Here is a 21,729-nt window from a genome sequence, read left to right on the forward strand (position 1 = left end):
GTCACGCGTACCTACAGCTGATAGAGCACTCAGTGCGAATACGCTGACAGCCGTAAACAAATACACAGTCTAATTTCTCTGATTAAATTCAGTAAAAAGCAATAACGCCTTGGTAAATTATGTTATTAACGTTCAGTTTTTTCAGGATACAGTTGTATAAAATATTTAAGAACTTCAAGTAAATTCTGTGTGTGTCCGATGTTCAGAGGACTTGCTATCGAGAAAATTTCAAGAAGAATGTAATTTCGAAGAAGAAAGTAATAAACTAAAAAGGTAACTATTAATTGAGTTTATTTTTCAGGTAACATATTTCCACTTAGGTACGTACTTTATACGTAATTTGCTGCTCGCGATTACGTGATTTATATTTTGTGCTAAATTTTATGTTCTATGAATTTACTTGTGAAGCGACATGCTTGTGTACATTTACTGATTTTGACAATAATTGATAAATGAACAGGGTTGTTACTTATATTATGCATCGCTTGGCTGCACTGCTTTTTTTACTGATGTCACATTTTTTTTATTATGTGCCTGCTGTGCTTGTTTACTTAAATTATAATTGTCATCTGATTAGTTGTGCTGATATGGTTATGTATGTAAGTTATACTTTGTGATTTATCTGCTTACGCCTTCATGTTTACTTATTAAGATTACATATGAACATTTATTTGCTTATGCTGATATGATGCTAACGACCTGTTTATTATGTGAGATATATATTTGCTGCATTGCGTATAGATGGCATATTTACACATTTCTGCTTTGTTGTCATAACTATTCTTTAATTTGGTATATAGAAATGCTGATGTACGGTGTAAGAACATGGAGTTTAGGCCACAATATGGTATTAATTATAAATTGTTCGCTTGGCAGAGCCTCGTTATAGGGATTGTGCTACATCCACTTGTTAACATTCTGTTCATTTTTACCAATATCCTAAAAACTCACTTTTGGGTAAAATAGTCATTTCCGGTCATTCTTTACCGACTCGATATTGCAAGATTTGCTTACGCTCAATGCTTTATATTTTAAGATAAGAAAATGAACTGGTATAATTCTACGAACGACATTGGTACAAGAAACTTCATTGAAGTCACATGAGCTGGAGGTTTTATGGCAGCTGTATAAATTTATGCTAACAGAAAGGAAGCTAACGACATGAAATACCAACACTAGGTTTAGAACATTGACAGTTAGTACACTGCATTCTTCGTGAGCAATTGAAATAGCAAGTGACACGTGACACAAGAAGTATTGCACATGTTTGCTTCTGTTTGCCATGATTCTTGAAGCGGTGTACACACTGTGAAATATTACGATCTTAAACACTCTGTACTCATACTTACTTACTGAAAGTTATTCAAACTAAAGGCTGTTAGAGGTCATGTATGCATTTCTTTTATTAAATGATGGACAAGGTAACCAAAATGTATTTTATAATTCATAATGAGAAGAAGATTTGGGTCAGATGTATTACACAGAGGTTGTGTGTGGACATTGTGTCTTCGGATTGTATGGGATGATGAATTGAAGTTTGCACTAGAATTTTATCTGTACTTGTTCGAGGAGACTGACTAGAGGAAAGAGTTGTTATGGAAGTGAAATGATGTTGGTGATAAGGTTATATGTATCGACGTACTGAAGAGGTATTATTGAGGTATTGAGATTGTGTGAAGTTGATGACTATTGGAGTTCTGGTGGACAAGAGGTCAGGTAAATAATATTGATGATAAGGTTTATATGTATCGGCGTAAGAGGTATTATTGAAGTATTAAGACTATGTGATACTGATGATTATTGGAGTTTTGGTGGATAAGAGGTAAAATAAGTGAGGAGTATTTTTTTTATTTTTTTTATTTTTTTTTATGTGGAACAAGGAGGATGAAGCTGGCAGACAAGAACACTCAAGTGGAAGGAAGATTGTCTACACACACACTTTGTTAAATCAATAAGCAGTGTATACTTTTTTTTGGAGAGACGAAGTAATTGCATATCTTGGCACACTGACAGTTGTTCAGAAACCGTATATTTTGATTTGGCTTGGCAAACATTAGTCTTGACATGACGACTATGACGTTGACTAACTATTATTGACTGTTATACACTGTTGCCACTATTACTTGATACACATGTTGAACATCAAATTTTGACAGAAATGCATTTACACAGATAACACTATTCAATTACACAGTAGTACTTAGTATGTTGATGAAAGATGAGTGAGTGTGTTTTGTGTGTTTTCCTTTTCTAATCCCAAATAATTGGTACCGACCTACCTCCTAAATATTATTTTACTTGTTTGTTGTGGCTTGCACTGACACCTATAAATGTTATAGGTCTACTGATATTTGTGTATTTATATTAGTTAATATGACAATTATCTGATATCATTTGTGTGTTTATTATAATTTGTATGTTTAGTGTACGAGCATTGATAATAATCTTGTAAAAGCAATTGTGTGTGCATTCAAACTGTTGTTCGTGCTTGCACCTGTTCAACGTTGATGGGTGCCACTTGGATATGTTTAATTACTGCTGATTAACTCTGATGAACTGTCTAATTAGTGATAGTGAATATTATGGACTGTTACCTGCACTTGTTCAACATTAATATGTGGCATTTGGAAGTGTTTAATTACTGATTATGAACTCTGATGAACTGTTTAATTAGTGATAGTGAATATTATGGACTGTTACCTGCACCTGTTCAACATTGCTGGGTGACACTGTTGGAACTGCTTCTACTGAAATGAGATCACTTGTTGCTGTCTGGACCTGTTCAACATTGCTGGGTGCCACTGATGTAACTGCTGCTACTGAGATATCGTCACTTGTTGGTGTCTGCGCCTGCTCGCCATTGCTGGGTGCCACTGTTGGAGCTGTTTAAATATTGCTGATGAAATGTTATGAGACTGCTATTTGCACCTGTTGACCATTGCTGGGTGCTACTGTTGGAACTGTCAACTACTGTTAGGAGTGCTAGTTGTTTATTGAACTACTGAAAAGATTTTATGTGAATATTGGTATCAACTGATTTTTTGTCTGTTTACTGTTTATGAAATGTTATGAGACTCTTACCTGCACCTATTCGTCATTGCTGACGCTATTGATTGAAATGTTTAACCACATTGTTTAACAAATGATACTTGTGTAAACTATTATATAAAATCACATTTATGCAAGCATTTGTATTCCTTACTGTATTTTATATATTAGGTTATTGTAGGGTCAGTGCAAAGCCAAACTTTATTGAGTTATGTGATATTTAGTTATTAATATCATCTTTTATTTTTGTCTGTATCTTTTTTTTGACGAATTTGGTGGTATTTTCGCCATCAATGCTGACAAAAATACCATCAAATTCTAGCCCGTGGAGGAAGGGCATATGAAAGGTGGCTACGCTCAGTCACAGCGCCAGAGATTGCGCCAAAGAGTATTATTGCGCTGCCTCCACTGGGGCAGTGGTAGTTCAGAGGTTGCCGTAGGCAGTGCTTGTTGAGAGGATGTCGAGAGCAGTACTAGTTGAGAGCATGTCGTGTGCAGTTATTGTTCTGTTGGGCGAGAGAGTAGATGCTGTTCGGTTGGTGTAATGTATATATGGAAGATGTTGCAATGATCATAGTGTATTTTTCGTCAATATATATGGAGGTAACAAAAACATTTTTTTCCAAATCTCCTTAATAATAATGCATCTTGGTCACAGGTTCAGTCAACAAAGCATCTGGCTCGCGTTCATGTATTAGACTTGTAATTCTGGTTTCTATGTGCAATTATAGTATTTGTGGCTTTTCAATTAGTTCATTGTAAATGGTGTTTAAAATTTCTTGTTGCATTGAGGAAGAACCGTACCAGATACATGTACGTAAAACCACACACAGAACAGTTACACTTGTGCTTTGTTGTTTCGTAGCTTTTATAGTTGCAGGATACTTAATTAATCAGTTGTGTTAACGGAAATTTCCTTTCATTCTTTATTGTTATTTTATGCAGTCAGGTTGCGTACTAATACTAGTCAGAGCCAACCGGGTACGCGACTCCGTAACCGGACACACAGCTACTAAAATTACTATTTTCAATTTATAATTAAGCCCCCAAGCAAGTGTTTCAGAATAATGGGCCGGCGCACAGCAGTTGAATATTTATGCAGAACACAGGTCCACGTTCCTGGCATATCTGTGTCTAACATTGACTGCTTCGTCAGTATAACATGTTAACAAGAACAGAAAGAACCCTTATTCGACCCTCTGCAATGATGTCTCACTAACCACTTCTTCAGTTTCTTAGGCTATCAACAGATGGCAGTTTTGAGAAAATAAAAATTGTTGCAAAGAGTCAGGGAAGTATTTCATTTTAGTTCTTACCTCCGGACATTTTTGGATCCACTCTGTGACTGAGCGTTATGCTTTCACTGTTGGCATTTTTGGGGGAAAATGCTTTAAAAGGCGTATAGCTTCTCTTTTCTGCACAAAATGTTACAATGTGTTCAGGGAGGCATTTCCTAATTTCAAAATTAAATGTCTCTAATTAAGATCGGTAGATGAGTGCAACAAAAGATGTGTTTGATGTGAAAGCTACATGAATTTTACGCCTAAGTTGTACAGAAGTTTCGAAGTAGTAGAATCTGCTAACAGATGACGCTGAACGCTGTGCATTCGTGCAGTATTAATGTGCATAACTAGATTCGTCTTCTGCAAGTAGCCTTTGCAAGTGTATTAAAGTGTCTTCGTAATGTCCACCGCTAGCACTATGGTGTTGGCGCAAAAGAACAATGAAATCTGTGATCAGATCACATACCGTATGTCCCAACGAAAATGAAGTCAGATGCCACGCAGATCATCAATTCAAGCTCGTCCATCGAGGTGGGGTGATTCCAGTAGTCAGTGTCTATCAACGTGCCCCATAAATGGTAGTTGCAACGAATCGTATCGGGCAAATGTTGAAGCCAGTCCACCCCTGCCCCAGCAAATTTCCAATAATACAACGCAGTGACTATTAATCAAGAAAGCGAAACACCTTGTCAATGCGATGTGGTCGGGCCCCATCTTGCGTTGAACCACTCGGTACGTGGTCAATTCTTCATGCTGGGCATCGACAAATTGCACAAAAATTGCAAAGTAACGTTCAGTTTCTCGAATGAGAAACGGGCCGGTAATGCCGTACTGATTACCACAGCGCAAACAGTGACTTTCGATAATTCAGCGGTTTCGCTTCACACAAACGCGGGGATTTGCGGAACCACAAAATAGCAATTTTTGCTGATCCACGACTCAGCTCAAGTGGAAGTGTGCTTCACCTGTGAACAGATGCTGTCAGCACCAATCCTTCATTACCGACCATTGTAAGATTCTGGTATTGCACGGTCAGCCCTGTGTTGCACAGCTCGTACAGAAGTAGCCTGGTGGCTTTGGATTTTGAGTGTGTAGGCTCTGTCTCAGTATTTCATGTGTGGCGGAATACAGCTAACCAGTCTCTGCTGCACTTCTTCGGACGAACTTCCTTGGATTTAGCCGAATATTTCTAGAAAAGTGGCGACATTTTCAGGTGTAACTACAGTTTTTTGGTACAACATGCCCCACTAGATTATCACAAACGCTGCCTAACAATTGAAATTAGGCGAAGGACTTAGGAATGGTTTTCGCATCAGTTCTTTCCCGAACATTAAGTTCTGTTTGAAAACTGCCCCTTATTACCATAGGACTGTGTTCTAAACTCTGGTTTTCCAGTAGCAGAAAAACACGTTGTTCAATGGAATACCTAATTTCAACCTCTTCCTTCGACAAACTAACCTCCTTCCACGTTTCAACGATGGGACTGATCGCTCTGAGATACGTCGCACTACTTACAGGCATGGCGTTTTGCTATTACAGCGCCAGGTCAGCAGATTTTCGAACTATAAAAAAATATGCAACTGAAACTGGACAATAAATGAATTATTTTAAGTTTTCGAAGACTGACGGCCAAACTAAGAAATACAGCCCACGCTGGACCTCTGTGGGTAGCTGCACTTCGTTACCACTCGGTGTATGCGGCATGGCTCAAAAAATTTGTGGACCCTCTCACTTGCCTAACTGAAGTCATTATTAAGGGCAGCTGGGGTTTTAGCCGGTATAAGGATGCCGTCTTCGGAGGGCGACTAACTTTTTGTCCAGTAACGAATAGCGGTTGGCTGAATTCTTACTAACCTTTATTTTTCCGAGAAGAGCTCGCAACCGACTACCAGTTCGTAACGACAACGGTGTTCTCTGGAACAGTAAGGGTCGGACAAAGTCGAGTTTATCACGGTCAACGTGATAGCAACGCCAGGTCCCATTGTTTACGTAAACACTCTCAATAAGAAATTGATAAATATTACTTACATCTATATTTACTTTGTGCAAACACTCAACACGTGGTAGGTGGTGTTAGGCGTGTAAGTACGTCTATGATTCGATCCGACTCCAATTGCGGATAGCCTGCGAAGTTACTGTTCTCACCATTTTTTAATTTTTTTTATTACGGTAACTGATTTTTTGCTCTGATCCTCTCGAGATGACTAAACAAACCTCTGAAGTTCTGTGTAACTTTATTGAGTTTTTTTCCAACTTCTCCGACTATTCTGTTATATAAGCATCCCAGAATACATCTGACATCAGATAATTCATTTCTTCCGTAGCTTAATTGTTTTTTCTCCTTCATCACCGCATTTACCTGTTTATATCTCTAATACTTAACAATTTTCTTTGGAGCTTCGTCGGGACTAGAAGAGAAGGGACAAATAAAATGTGGAGAGTAATACTGTGGAACACGGAATGTAGGTTTCTAACGAAGCTCGATTTCCGGTCAGTGGGAACGAGACTAGACATGCGGTTCCTTTACGGACAGAATTACTGGTTGCTTTAATTAATGTATTTAATTCGATGTTTCTGTTTACATTCTTGTTTAGTCAGTCGTCTAAGAGCATGATCTCTCAAACCACACTAACTGACACATATTGAATGGGTATGAAGGGTTCTTCCAGAAGCAGGCAGAGAGCGCAGTCGTTTAAGTTATAAAACTCGGGTATGCATAACCTCTCATATGCACACGTGGTTTATCGGTAGCGTCTTTGATTAATAATCAAAACATCATCGGTCCCGGATTTCAAACATAACACTCCATATATTTTGATGAATAATCAGCATTGACGGCCAAAGACTTCCCGCATAAGAAGTCACCCTCAATCTGCCAACGGCCTTGTCAAAGAGGGCAGAGGAGCGGAAGAGGCTCAGGGCACTCTCTTGTCCTCGGGGTCGCAAACTACCAACAAAGGCAGAAGACTCAGCAATGATCAACGGCATGAGGGTGCAGGAGGTAATGAAAACCACTGCATTAAAGACACCTAACGTGTATCCATAGAACATGTACCCTGTAACTGAAAAAGTGTCATGATGATCTCTCCATTGGCAAAAGTTTACCGAATAGTCCATCATCAGGATCTCCAGGAGGGAACTGCCAATGGGGAAGTGACCATGAGCAAAAGACTGAATAACCAACGCAAGGATAACGATAACGAGACGGGGCTTGGAATGGCAGAAGCTTAAATGTGGTAGTGAAGCTAGAAAATATGAAAAAGGAAATACAAAGGCTCAATCTAGATATAGTAGGTGTCAGTGAAGTGAAATGGAAAGACGACAAGGATTCCTGGTCAGATGAATGTAGCAGAAATTGGTGTAACGGGAGTACGAATCGTTATGAAAGGGAAGGTAGGCAGAGAGCGTGTTACTGGGAACAGTTCACTCATAGTGTTGCTCTTATCAGAATCGACAGCAATACAACATCGACAGCGATAGTTCAGATGTACATGCTGACGTCACAAGCTGAAGATGACGAGATAGAGAAATTATATGGGGACATTGAAAGAATAATACAGCACGTAAAGGTAGATGAAAATCTAATACCCATGGGGTACTGGAATACAGTTGTAGGGGAAGGAAAAGGTTACAGGAGATTATGGACTTGGGACAAAGATTGAGGGAGGAAAAAGACTAATTGAGTTCTGCAATCTCGAATACTCTTTTCAAGAATCGCAAGAGGAGGAGGTATACATCGAAAAGACCGGGTAATAAGATTTCAGTTAGATTCCATCATGTCAAACACAGATTCCGAAACCAGATACTAGATTGTAAGGCTTAACCGGAAACAGGTATAAATCACAGATCACAATATAGTAGTGATGAAGAGTAGGTTGAAGTGTAAGATATTAGTCAAAAAGAACTAATACAGAAAGAAGTGGCACACGGAAGTACTAAGGAATGATCAGATATGCTTGAAGTTCTCTCTGGTTATAGATACAGCAATAAGCAATAGTTGAATAGGTAGTAAAGCTGAACAGGAAATAACACCTCTAAAAAGGGCAATCACATAAGCTGGAAGGATAAACATAGGTACAAAGAAGATAACTGCGAATAAACCATGAGTAACAGAAGAAATACTTCAGCTGATCGATGACAAAAGGACATACACAAAAGTTCAGGGAAATTCAGGAATACATATATACAAGTCACTGAAGAAATAAATAAATAGAAAGCGTTGGGAAGATAAGACGAAATGGCTGCATGAAAAATGTAAAGAAATCGAAGAAGAAACGATTTTCGGGAGGACTGACTCAGCATATAGAAAAGTAGAAACAACCTTCGATGAAATTAAAAGCAAAGGTGGTAACATTAATAACGTAAAGAGAATTCCACTGTTAAATGCAGAGGAGAGAGCGGATGGGGAAAGAGTGCACTGAAGGCATGAGGGGGAAGATTTGTCTGATGTGATAGAAGAAGAAACAGGGGTCGACTTAGAAGAGGATCCAGTGTTAGAATAAGGATTTATGAGAGCTTTGGAGAACTTAAGGTCAAATAAGGCAGAAGGGATAGACAACAGTACACCAGAATTTCTAAAATAATTAGGGGAAGTGGCAACAAAACGACTATTCAAGTTAGCGCGCAGAATGTATGAGTTTGGAGACATGCCATCTGGCTTTCGGAAAAATATCATCCACACAGATCCGTAGACTGTAAGAGCTGGGAAGCGAAAAAATTGTCGCACAATCAGCTTAACAGCTCATGCATCCAAGATGCGTACAAGAATAATATGCAGACGAATGGAGAAGGAAATTGGAGAGGTGTTAGATGACGATCAGTTTGTCTTTAGGAGAGGTAAAGGCACCAGAGAGGCATTTCTGACGTTGTGGTTGATAGTGGAAGCAAGACTAAAGAAAAATCAAGACACGTTCATGTGATTTATTGCCCTGGAACAGTCGTTCGACAAAGTAAAATGGCACAAGATGTTGGAAATTCTGAGAAAAAAAGGGCTCAGCTACAGGGAGAGGTGGGGAATATGCAGTATATAGAAGACCCAAGAGAATAATAAGAGTGGACGACCAAGAACGAAGTGTTCGGATTAAAAAGGGTGTAAGACAGGGATGTAGTCTTTCGCCCCCACAGTTCGTTGTGTACATCGAAGTAGCAATGATGTACATGAGTACACTTCTCGCTATGTAGGATCAACTGCCACTTTTCGAGCCATTCAGATATCTTTTCTAAATAGTTTTGCAGGTTTTTTGATATTCTGATGACTTTATTAGTCGATAAACGACAGCGTGATCTGCAAACAATCGAAGACGACTGCTCAAATTGTCTCCAAAATCGTGACCGAGCAGTTCTAGGCGCTACAGTCTGGAACCGTGGGACCGCTCGGGTCGCAGGTTCGAATCCTGCCTCGGGCATGGATGTGTGTGATGTCCTTAGGTTAGTTAGGTTTAAGGAGTTCTAAGTTCTAGGGGACTGATGACCACAGAAGTTAAGTCCCATAGTGCTCAGAGCCATTTGAACGATTTTTTGGTCTCCAAAATCGTTTATATAGATAAGGAACAGCAAAGGGCCTATAACACTACCTTGAGGAAAGCCAGAAATCACTTCTGTTTTACTCGATGACTTTCCGTCAATTACTTCGAACTGTCAACTCTGGCAGGAAATCACAAATCCAGTCACATAACTGAGACGATATTCCATAAGCATGCAATTTCACTACGATTCGCTTGTGTGGTACATTGTCAAAAGCCTTCCGGAAATCCAGAAATACGGAATCGATCTGAAATCCCTTGTCAATAGCACTCATTGAAGAGCTAGTTGTGTTTCACAGGAACGAGGTTTTCTAAAGCCATGTTGACTGTGTGTCAATAGACCGTTTTCTTCGAGGTAATTCATAATGTTCGAACACAATATATGTTCTAAAATCCTGCTCCATATCGACGTTAACGATATGGGCCTGTAATTTAGTGGATTACTTGTATTATCTCTCTTGAATATTGGTGTGACCTGTACAACTTTTCAGTCTTTGGGTACGGATATTTCGTCGACCGAACGGTTGTATATGATTGTTAAGTATGGAGCTAATGCATCAGCATACTCCGAATGGAACCTAAATGGTATACAGTCTGGACCAGAAGACGCTTTTATTAATTGATTTAAGTTGCTTCACTACTCCGAAGATATTTACTTGTACGTTACTCATCTTGACAGCTGTTCTCAATTCGAATTCTGGAATATTTACTTCGTCTTCTTTTGTGAAGGCATTTCGGAAGGCTATGTTTAGTAACTCTGCTTTGACAGCACTGTCTTCGATAGTATCTCCATTGCTATCGCACAGAGAAGGCATTAATTGTTTCTTGTCGCTTACTTCACATACAAAGGGAATCTCTTTGGATTTTTCTGCCAGGTTTCGGGACAAAGTTTCGTTGTGGAAACTATTATAGGCATCTCGCTTTGAAGTGTTTCTGCGGGCGTCTACTGACATACGGTCACTAACAACAGAGATCGAACAAGAATTGAGAACCTTAAAACCATTAACAACCTGTAGAGAGAACAACTGCAAAAATTACTTCTACACAAAAATGAGTAACTGAACGTCAAAGTATGATAACTGACATTTTTTTTCTCTCTCTCTCTCTCTGTCTGATACACACACACACACACACACACACACACACACACACACACACACACACACACACGAAGTCAGCTGTCGAAGGGTTCTTCACATACTGAGATAGCGAGCTCTCCATATGGAAATACAAAAGAAAACAAGTGAACGCGGTGAAGATAAACATAGTATTTGACATTCTGTTTTTAGAGTTATAAGCAGGGAATGTTGCACATAATTTCAATGTGACGCAGATATATACTGGAGAAGAAAAAAACTGTTAATAATTCGTCGCCGAGCACTACCGAGAGCTGAGGACAAACAGGGACGTTTAAGCTGCAGCTGGTGCGTGAGATTTTCCCAGGTTACACAGAGTTGACTTCTAGTGAATGCCTGGCCCGCGCGGAATGCCCTCACAACCGGGCGACGCTAAATAGCTGACTCCCAACACGCACTTGGACGAGCTGCTGGCCTTCTCGTTACAAAAAAGCAGCTTTGTTGTTGTTCGCACGACAACTTGGGAATTCAGTCAGACACTTCATCAAAGCGCTGGAGGGATTTCAACCACCGTTAGGAGTTACAAGTCAGCAGCTACAAGCTCGGAAGAGGTACAACATTTATGTACAGCGAGGAGGAAGGAAATGCTATGCAATTACGCTTTTGAACCTACACTCACACCGAAATTCGTATTTAAGTTCCTGGCAGACGGTTCATCGAACCACCTTCAAACTATTTCGCTACAGTTCCGCTCTCAAAAGGCGCATCGGGAAACCGAGCACCTAAATCTTTATGTACCAGCTCTGATTTATATTATTTTATTTCACCCTATATAGGTGGGCGCCTTCAAAATATTTTCGCAATCCGTGGAGAATTTTGATTTCAAATTCACAAGAAGATCCTGCGCAACGTAAACGCCTTTGTTTTAATGATTGCCGGCTCAGTTCACGCATCATGTCCATGGCACACTCTCCACTACATCGCTATGACAAAAAACTAGCTGCACTTCTTTGATTTTCTTCGACGTCTTCCGTCAATCTTATTTGACCCCACAACGTGCAGCAATAATCTAGAAGAGGACGGGAAAGCGCAGTGTCGGCAGTCCCTTTAGTTGACGTGTTATATTTTCCAAGTATTATGCCAGGAAATCGCAGCGTTGTTTCGCATTCCCCACAACATGATATAGCCGCCCTGAGGTGCCGCGAGGTTAGAGGATCGATGTCATGGACTGTGTGGCTGGTCCCGCCGGAGGTTCGAGTCCTCCCTCGGGCATGGGTGTGTGTGCTGTTCTTAGAATAAGTTAGTTTACGTTAGTTTAAATAGTGTGTAAGTCTAGGGACCGAAAACCTAAGCAGTTTGGCCCCTTAGGAATTCACACACATTTGAACATTTTGAAGAACGTGATATATGTGATCGTTCCAATTTAGGACATTCTTAATTAGTTGAATTTACAGCCTTTAGATTTGTTTGATTTATCGTGTAACCGAATTTTGCAGAATTCTTTTAGTACGCATGTGAACGACCACATTTTTCATTCCCTTGAGTCAACTGCCACTTTTCGCACCATAGCTTGTCTAAATAATTTTTAATTGGTTTAGATCACCTGATGACTTTGTTGTTGTTGTGATCTTCAGTCCAGAGACTGGTTTGATGCAGCTCTCCATGCTACACCATCCTGTGCAAGGCTCTTCGTCTCCAAGTACCTACTATAACCTACATCCTTCTAAATCTGCTTACTGTATTCATCTCCCCCTTCGATTTTTGCCCACCACGCTTCCCTCCAATATTGTATCGACGATCGTCCGATGTGTCAGAACGTGTCATATCAACTGATCCCTTCTTCTAGTCACGTTTTGCCACAAGTTCTTCTTCTCCAAATTTCTGCTCAATACCTCCTCATTAGTTACATGATCTAGCCATCTTATCTTCAGCATTCTTCTGCAGCACCACATTTCGAAAGCCTCTATTCTCTTCTTGTCTAACCTATTTATCGTCCATGTTTCACTTCCATACGTGTCTACACTCCATACAAATATTTTGAAAAAGGACTTCCTGACACTTAAATCTTTACTCGATGTTAACAAATTTCTCTTCTTCAGAAACGATTTCCTTGCCATTGCCAGTCTACACTTTATATCCTCTCTACTTCGACTATCATCAGTTATTTTGCTCCTCAAATAGCAAAATTCCTTTACTACTTTAAGTGTCTCATTTCCTAATCTAATTCCCTCAACATCACCTGATTTAATTTGACTACATTCCATTATCCTCGTTTTGGTTTTGTTGATGTTCATCTCATTTGCTCCTTTCAAGACACTGTCCATTCCGTTCAACTGCTCTTCTAAGTGCTTTGCTTTCTCTGGCAGAATTACAATGTCATCGGCAAACCTCAACGTTTTGACTTCTTCTCCATGGATTTTAATTCCTACTCCAAATTTTTCAATTGTTTCCATTACTGCTTGCTCAGTATACAGATTGAAAAACATCAGGGAAAGGCTACAACTCTGTCTCACTCCCTTTCCAAACACTACTTTCCTTTCGTGTCCCTCGACTCTTATAACTTCCATTTGGTTTCTGTACAAATTGTAAACAGATTTTCCCTCCTTGTATTATACCCCTGCCACATTCAGAATTTGAAAGAGAGTATTCCAGTCAAAATACGGTGAATTGCAGCATCATATGCAAACAATCTAAGGAGGTTGCCCATAATGTCTTCTAAACCGTTTACGTAGATCAGAAATAGCGGAGGACATATAAAGCTTATTTGGGGATCATCAGATATAACTTATATTTTACTCTATTACTTCCCGTCAGATACTACGAACTGTGACCTTTCTGACAGGAAATCGCGAACCCAGTCGCACAACTGACGCGGTTCTTCGCAGGCACGCAATTTGTTTAGAAGGCGCTTGAGAGGAACGGTGGCAAAAGCCTTTTGGAAGTTTAAAAATATGGAATAAATTTGATATTTCCTGTCAATAGCACTCAATACTTCGTGAGTATTAAGAGCTAGATGTGTTTCACAAGAACGATATTTTCTGAATCCTTGCTAATTATATGTCAATGAATCGTTTTCTTCGAGGCATTTCTTAATGTTCGAAGACACTGCAAATTGACGTTAGTGGTATGTGTCAATAGTTCAGCAGATCACTCGTATATCCTTTTTTGAGTATTGATGTGACTTGTGAAACTTTCCAGTCGTTAGGTACGGATCTTTCCACGAGTGAGTGGTTGTATATGATTGCTAAGTACGGAGCTATTGTATAAGCATACTCTGGAAGCCTGACATGTGTCCTATGTGGAGAGGAGGCCTTACCTCTATTAAGTGATTTAAGATACAGAGAGGATGTATGCTTCTACGTCACTCATTTTGGCAGTTGTTCTAGAAAGTAATTCTGAAGTACTTATTTCGTCTTCTGTGTTGAATAAGTTTCGGAAAACCATGTTTAGTAACGTTGCTTTAGTGACACTGTATCAGTCACATCGCTATTGTTATCACTCAGCGAAGATATTGATTGTGTCTTGCCGTTTGTGAACCTTACATACGATGAGAATCTCTAAGGGTTTTTCCGCCAGATTCCGAGACAGAATTTCGTTGTGGAAAGTATTAAAAGCATCTCACACCGTAGTTGAAGCTAAATTTCAAGAGTCTGTAAAACTTCGTCAGTCTTTGGGATTCATATTCTCTCAAATTTGGCACGCTTTTTTCGTTGCTTCTGCAACAATGTTAGGATTTGTTATGTGTACCACTCAGGATCAGTACGATCCGTTATTAATTTATTTGTTATATGTCTCCCAATTGTCATAGATAGAATTTCTTTGAATTCAAACCACATCTGGTACACGATTACATAGTCAGATTGGAAGGAGTGGAGACTGTCTCTTAGAAAGGCGTCAAGCGAATTTTTATCTGCATTTTTAAATAATAATACTTTCCGTTTATTTTTGGTGGGTTTGATGTTACGGTATTAAGTCCCTCTACAATAACCTTCGGGTGACTAATTGCTGTATCCGTCATGATGGTCCCTGTTTGCTCAGGATTATTGTTGCTAAGAGGTCATGGAAGCTTTCGCAACCATTTACACTTCGAGTGGGCTCCTGAACTAATTGTTCAAACTAATTTTCTGAGAAAGTATTCAGTACAATTTCGGATGACGTTTAATGCCGATCGCCGCCTTTAAACATATATTTTTGGTAACATATGGAGGGTAGATTGAAGTCAGCACCAGTTGGTATTGTCTGAGTGAGTTGTCTACTTCAAATGAGACTCAAGTTTTCTTTGAACTGTCAGCAACCGTATCAACTGAGTCACAGAGTCAGTAAAAGGAACAAGTTATTAATTTATTCCGGTTGTCAAGTATAAGCTCTGTCCATGGTAACTCACATGGATTATGCAGCTCTGTTTCACTGTAAGGTAAACTACTTCCGACAGGAATTACTACTACACCACCAACTGCATTTTACCCGTCCTTTCTGAGCATAGTTAAGCCCATTGTAAAAATTTCAGCTGAGCTTATTTCCGTCTTTAGCCAGTTTTCCGAACCTATAACGATATAAGCTCCAGTGCTTTCTATTAGCGCTTGGAGCTCTGCTTCTTTCCCAACACAGCTACGATATTTTACAACTACAATACCGATTATTACTAGGTTTTTGTTGGTGGATTTTTTTAGGTTGCTGTGTTTATCTGGCACTGTTTTAGACTACCTTCCTTTCTGTAGTCTTCCGAGACGGTCTAACGTAAAAAGCCGCCCAGTCCTCTCCACCCACTCCCCGCTATCTGTGTACCGCTCCGGTGTGTTCAGTGGACGCCTGACCTATTAACCGAAACCCGGAAACCCTCCACCCGATGTGCAAGTCGAGGAATCTGCATCCTACTCGGTAGCAAAACTGTCTGAGCCTCTGATTAAGATCATCCGCTTGGCTCTGTGCCAAAGGACTACATCCGGTTCTGTCAACAATGCTACGTATGGGTAAGCTCCGCCTTCATCTCGCAAGGGAGACTGGCAGCCTTTACCATTTCAGCTAGCCGTCTGAAACTAGAGAAAATCTATTCCGATCCAAAGTGACACACATAGTTCGAACTGATATGAACAACTGACTGCAGTTGGCTGCATCCTGTGCTCTTCTTAGCATCCGGTAATGCCCTTCCCACATCTGAAATGACTCCTCCCGGTACGCGCACGGAGCCAAATCTTCATAACAAAAAAAAGTAGAATCTAAAAACAAATGGAGGCGTATATGTGCGTTTCATTTCCAGTCTATGTACGCATTGAAACTTCCTTCCACCTGAGGTTTTTAACATCTCCCCTTTAGTCTTTGTTTTAAACATTATATTTATGTATGGCTGCTGACGCGCGCATTATGATTTCATTAAATCCGCTTACGTCCAGAGAAATGAACAAGGCTTTATTGGAAATTTTCCTCTCTGCAAAACAGCCTACGTTCGTCTGTCATACGAAATTAAGAAATGAAGTTCACTTGTTTGAATAAAAATAAATTCGACGTACTGTGGAATGTAAAGCTCCCATGTGGACCTATTAAAAATAAAAATCTATGACTCATAACTGTCGTTGATCTCTTGATTTGATTTACATCAAAAATCAATATTAAATTTTCTGAGAGTTTTCAGCCCCTGTTTCGAGGTCACGAAAAAACATCTATTTGAACACACAAGGTTTTTGGGGCATTTAGATCAACAGTCGACTCGAGAGTTGATTTTTTTCATGTGTTTAGCCTAACTTCACAACAGCAGATTATTGTTCTCGTCTGACGGTGAAAGGATGTTAAGTTACTTGAGAATAACGGACCTCTGCACTTTCTTCAATCAACTTTTCTGCTACATCACTCTAGTTTTTATAGAGAGTTTTAGTTTCGTTAATAATCCTGACTATCTGTGGTCAACTCGATCGTCGAATCTGGCTCTTCCTCACTAATACCAACATGTGCACACAGTGACCTCACATTTTAATATTAGCTTCACATCACCTTGGAGTTTTGAGCGCAACAGTTTCACAGTTTAATGAAGAATTTTGCACCTGAAAACCTGGTCACAGACTGATCGTTTTCTACTTAAAATAGATTCAAAAATTCTTTCTGCCTTTGAATCGGGAGTACTTGCTGTTGGCTATTCTTTTAACGTGAGAGCGTGTGTTTTTGCATTTAGGCGAGGTTAAGCGAGAGAATGACGTTTCATAGGCTGACTAAACTTAGAACACTTTTATTTTACTTGACACAATCACAAAACGCTTCACACCTTTAACCAGTATCGGCCTACACTGGCCACCTCGAATATTTTAAATTAAAACAGTAAAACGCGAAGGCGCAGTGTATTCTTGTCTCTCAGGAGGCGTTTAACTCTGCTCTAGACGTTAAAGAGACTGGGCAAGTTCTCTTTGGGTGATATTTTGATTCTGCCCCCTAGACGCTTTCTTTTACTTCTCACGTTCTCTATCCCACCAGCGTGGAGGCGGATTACGGAATTTTTGGGACGGCTTGCTTTGTGGAATGGTACGTTATTCTGCTTTTGTGATGTACATAATAAAAGAAGCATAATGTTTCTGCATTTGTCCTCTTTCATTATATTCTTTTAGGTATTCTGTTATGTATTTAACGTGTTCAAATCCATTATCTTTCCTAATATTCCGTTTATGGTGAGGGAAGACTATATGATTGTTATGACGTCTTGTTATTGGCTGTATAGGTAAATTATCTGTCTCGTGCATTCTTGGAATACTTTCCAATTAAGATTTTGTGTGGTTTTAGTCTGAACACCAGATGACATCGAGGGCCACGTTGTTTAGGTTTCGCTAATCGTGTCGACGTTCCACCGATTACGACAGTCAGGCTGCATTCGTGCATAACTTTAGCAACAGTTGTGCCTGATGTGTCGTCGTGGGAATGTTCCTATATAGAATGATAGACATTACAACACGCAACAATAATGTATTAAATATTTATTGTACTTGATCAGTGGTGGTGTGGCAAACTGGCAATCTATAAATGGAAAGGAGATTTACTTGGCTGTCCTACACCTTGCGGGACGAGCGTTATCCTTTTGCGAAACACCCCCGGGAATGCCGTACATGAATGGCAGCGCAAGAAGTCAAAACACCAGACTTACGTACCCCAGGGTACGTGTGATAATCACGCTCTCTGCTCCTGCTTTCATACAAAATCACACCACAGACCATAACTCCAAGTGTAGGTTCAATGGATCTAGCACACAGACAGGTTGGTTGCAGGCCCTCAACTGATCTTCTAACCAACACACGGCCATCACTGGCACCGAAACAAACAAAAAACTTCCATCAGAAAACACAAAAAACCTCCACCCTGAACTTCAGTGAGCTATCGCTTGAAACCACCGACTTCGCAAATGACGATGGTTTTGGGTCAGTGGAATGCACGCTGCAGGGCGTCTGGCTTCGAGCTGTCCTTGAAGTAGCCGATCTGTAACAGTCAGTTGTGTCACTGTGGTACCAAATGCTGCTCAAGTTGCTGCTGCAGATGCAGTAAGATGCGTCAGTGCCGCACGCCAAACACGATTGTCTCCCCTGTCGGCAGTCCCTCGTGGCCGTCCGGCGCCCGGTTTTCTTCATACCGTACGTTCTCCTGGCCACATCTGCCAGCAACCACGTACAGTGGCTACATTCCTGCCGAGTCTTTCTGCAGTATCGCAGAATAGAGTCCAGCTTCTCGTAGCCTCATTACAATCGTCCGATCTCTGTGGTGTGTTAATAATGGCGTCTTTGTCATCTTAAAGGAATACTCTTGACCCTTAGAGAGTGTATTTAAAGCAAACTTGATTCGCATTATCATAGTGGCGCTTCTAGCTTCACTCTTATGCGACTAGCGCGACATTTGAATATCAATCATCTTTCAGAAGTAGAAACACGCCTACCAACTTTCGTGTATGCCGCACAACTTCTTCTTGGCGGTGTGATTTTTTTCCGTCAGTGTATCATGTGAGAATAGCGTGTTTTGTTTCATATTGTCGATATTTTCCGAATACTTGCTGGCTGGCATAAAGAAGGTTATTCTGTTCGAAATACCTTATTATGTTGAAGCTCGTAATAAATTTTAAGGCTCTACAACAAGTGGATGTTCTGTGGTTCACTTGTGTTACCCATCTTGACGGGTGTGACCTGGCCTTTCTTTTAACTACCTGGCACGGCTTTTTGTTCGAGGAATCTACAACTGATCATAGATAACGAAGAGTCTAGCTCAGCCGCACATTATGTATGGAATCTGATAGGGATTCTACCGGGCCCTGTGGCTTAGGCCAATTTTAATGATTTCAGCTGTTACTCATCACAAATGACACTAGTGTCCATTTCATTCATCTTTTCGATGCTACGAGAACTGAACTGGGGCAATACTCCTGGGATTTTCTTTGTAAAGGAACATTTTAAAGTAGAGTTGAGCGCTCCTGCCTTTTCTTTGCCACTCTCCCTTTCAGTGACTAGACACTAATAACTACGGTCTCACTAACAGCCTTTACATACGACCAGAATTTCTTTGCGTTTCGTGAAAGATCTTTCGACAATATTCTGACAAGGTACTCACTGAATGTTTGTCGTAATGTTCTCTTGACTGGCAAACGCGTTTGTTTTGGGCCTTTCTCTGTCTCTAGCCCTATGCTTTGTTTTACTTACATTATGAAAAATGGTTCAAATGGCTCTGAGCACTATGGCACTTAACATCTATGGTCATCAGTCCCCTAGAACTTCTTAAACCTGACTAACTTAAGGACAGCACACAACACCCAGTCATCACGAGGCAGAGAAAATCCCTGACACCGCCGGGAATTGAACCCGACAACCCGTGCGTGGGAAGCGAGAACGCTACCGCACGTCCACGAGCTGCGGACTACATTATGCAGTAATCCCTGTTTCTGTAGAATTATCTTTACAGTGATTGTACACCATGGGCGTCCCTCCCATCAAGAACTGTTCTTCTGGGTACATTTCTATCCAGTGCATCATCAACTATCCTTCCAAACTGGAGCCATAGCTCCTTTATCTGCTCCTGCCTTGAGCAAAAAGTTTCAAGCTCCTCTTTGAGATATCGCACTGTTGTTTCTTTTCATCGTTTGCTGAACATATAAATATTTCTTCTTCTGTCTGTTGTCTTTGTACTTCGGGTGGTATAACTGTCTCATGGTCACTGATAACAGTTTCGATGTGAACTTTCTCAAAGAAGTCAGGTCTGTTTGTTGCCAGTATATGTAATATATTTCCATCATGGGCGGGTTTCCGAACTATCTGTTCCTCGTAGTTTTCAGAGAAGGCATTTAGTTATGTTTCACAGAATGTCTTATTCCAATTGACTGTTGGAGGATTAAAAACTACTCCAGTGATTACAGTATGATTGGAAAATTTTCCTACAAGCATTTGAGGTTATATCAAGTTGAGAATCTGGTGTTCGGCAAAAGGACACAGCTATAAGTTTTATGCCCATCCTTAACAGTGAGTCTTGCCCATACAATCTCTCATGCAGCTTCAGTTTCTATCTCGTTACATTCTTACGTACTGGGGCAAATACGTCAAATCCATTTCGCTTCTGGTATACACTTAAGTTCTCTCCAAAAGAATCACTGCTGTGTACTTCAGGCCTTAACCAGCTTGCTGTAACTAGTATTATGTGAGAGGCACTGCTTTTTAGGAGCGCTTCAAACTCTGGTTTTTTGTTGAGTATGCTTCGGCTGTTAACCACTAGGATTTCCGCATTCTCACCTGCGGGAGGTAGGGGCCGGGGCGGCATTTCTTTGAATGTTACACGGATACTTTCAGGACTCTTACAGCTATCGTTATTTGGGCTGGATTGAAAGTCGGGTAATCGGGAGGAAACCCATGTGTGCATCCCACGCACAGTGAGATACCTGGGTAGCTGCCTGTGATGTGCAATTCACACCTGACCAACTTACTGGGATCCTACAGTCATCAATCCTATGGCGCACGTCTAGGAAATCAACACCCTTTTTCTCACATGATCTTCGCATTCTCTAGTTCAAGCCTTCGATTCAGAACTAGAGGGACGCGATCTACTCTGCGGATAATACCGCTTCGACGAAACTCCATGAGCAAGGCTGGTCTCCTCAGCCTCCTCTGCTAGCTGGAGTGATCCAAATATGACATCGGAATCCAGACGACAGGCATTGTTTGCTCCAGCATGTGTCACAATCTGCAGCTGGTTGCACTTGTTCCTTCAATGGCTATCGGAATAGCCTCTTCAACAAGCTGAGTGAGGCCGCCAGGAGATTTTCCTTCGCAACCCTCGCTGCCACTCCTCTGTGGGATACCATTATTCGCCGTGCTTTTCAACTGCCGACAATTTATCGACTCCTATACTCTTGTGTTCACCCGCTCTTGACACAGGCCATAACAGGTTCCCCAACAGGTAATCTCATTGGCTCTGCCATTTCAGCGGATCAGCATGTCGAGCTCGATGGTTAAGGGTATGGGTGTGACCTCCTGAGTTCTGCCTGGCCACTGTCTCCCCTGTACACGACATTTAGACCTCCAGAAGAGGCAGTGTCCACAGTAGGGGCTAATGCTTGAGGTACCTTTGATATCTCTGGTAAGTGACTCTCCGCAGACCTCCCAACACATCTGTTCGTTGCAGTTTCCAATTGCCTGCCGGTAATGACGGTGTTTTCCAACTGCTTAGGAACAGTGAGCAACTCATCCAGTGCCCGACAACAGCAAACACAGTGGAACTGCACTGTGCCTGGTGCAATATTTCACAAAGCAGTAAATAATTAACTTTAAACCAAGCTTACAGATCCTCTTTTAATTTATG

This window comes from Schistocerca gregaria, chromosome 3, assembly GCF_023897955.1.
Source record: "Schistocerca gregaria isolate iqSchGreg1 chromosome 3, iqSchGreg1.2, whole genome shotgun sequence".
NCBI classification, from domain to species: domain Eukaryota; kingdom Metazoa; phylum Arthropoda; class Insecta; order Orthoptera; family Acrididae; genus Schistocerca; species Schistocerca gregaria.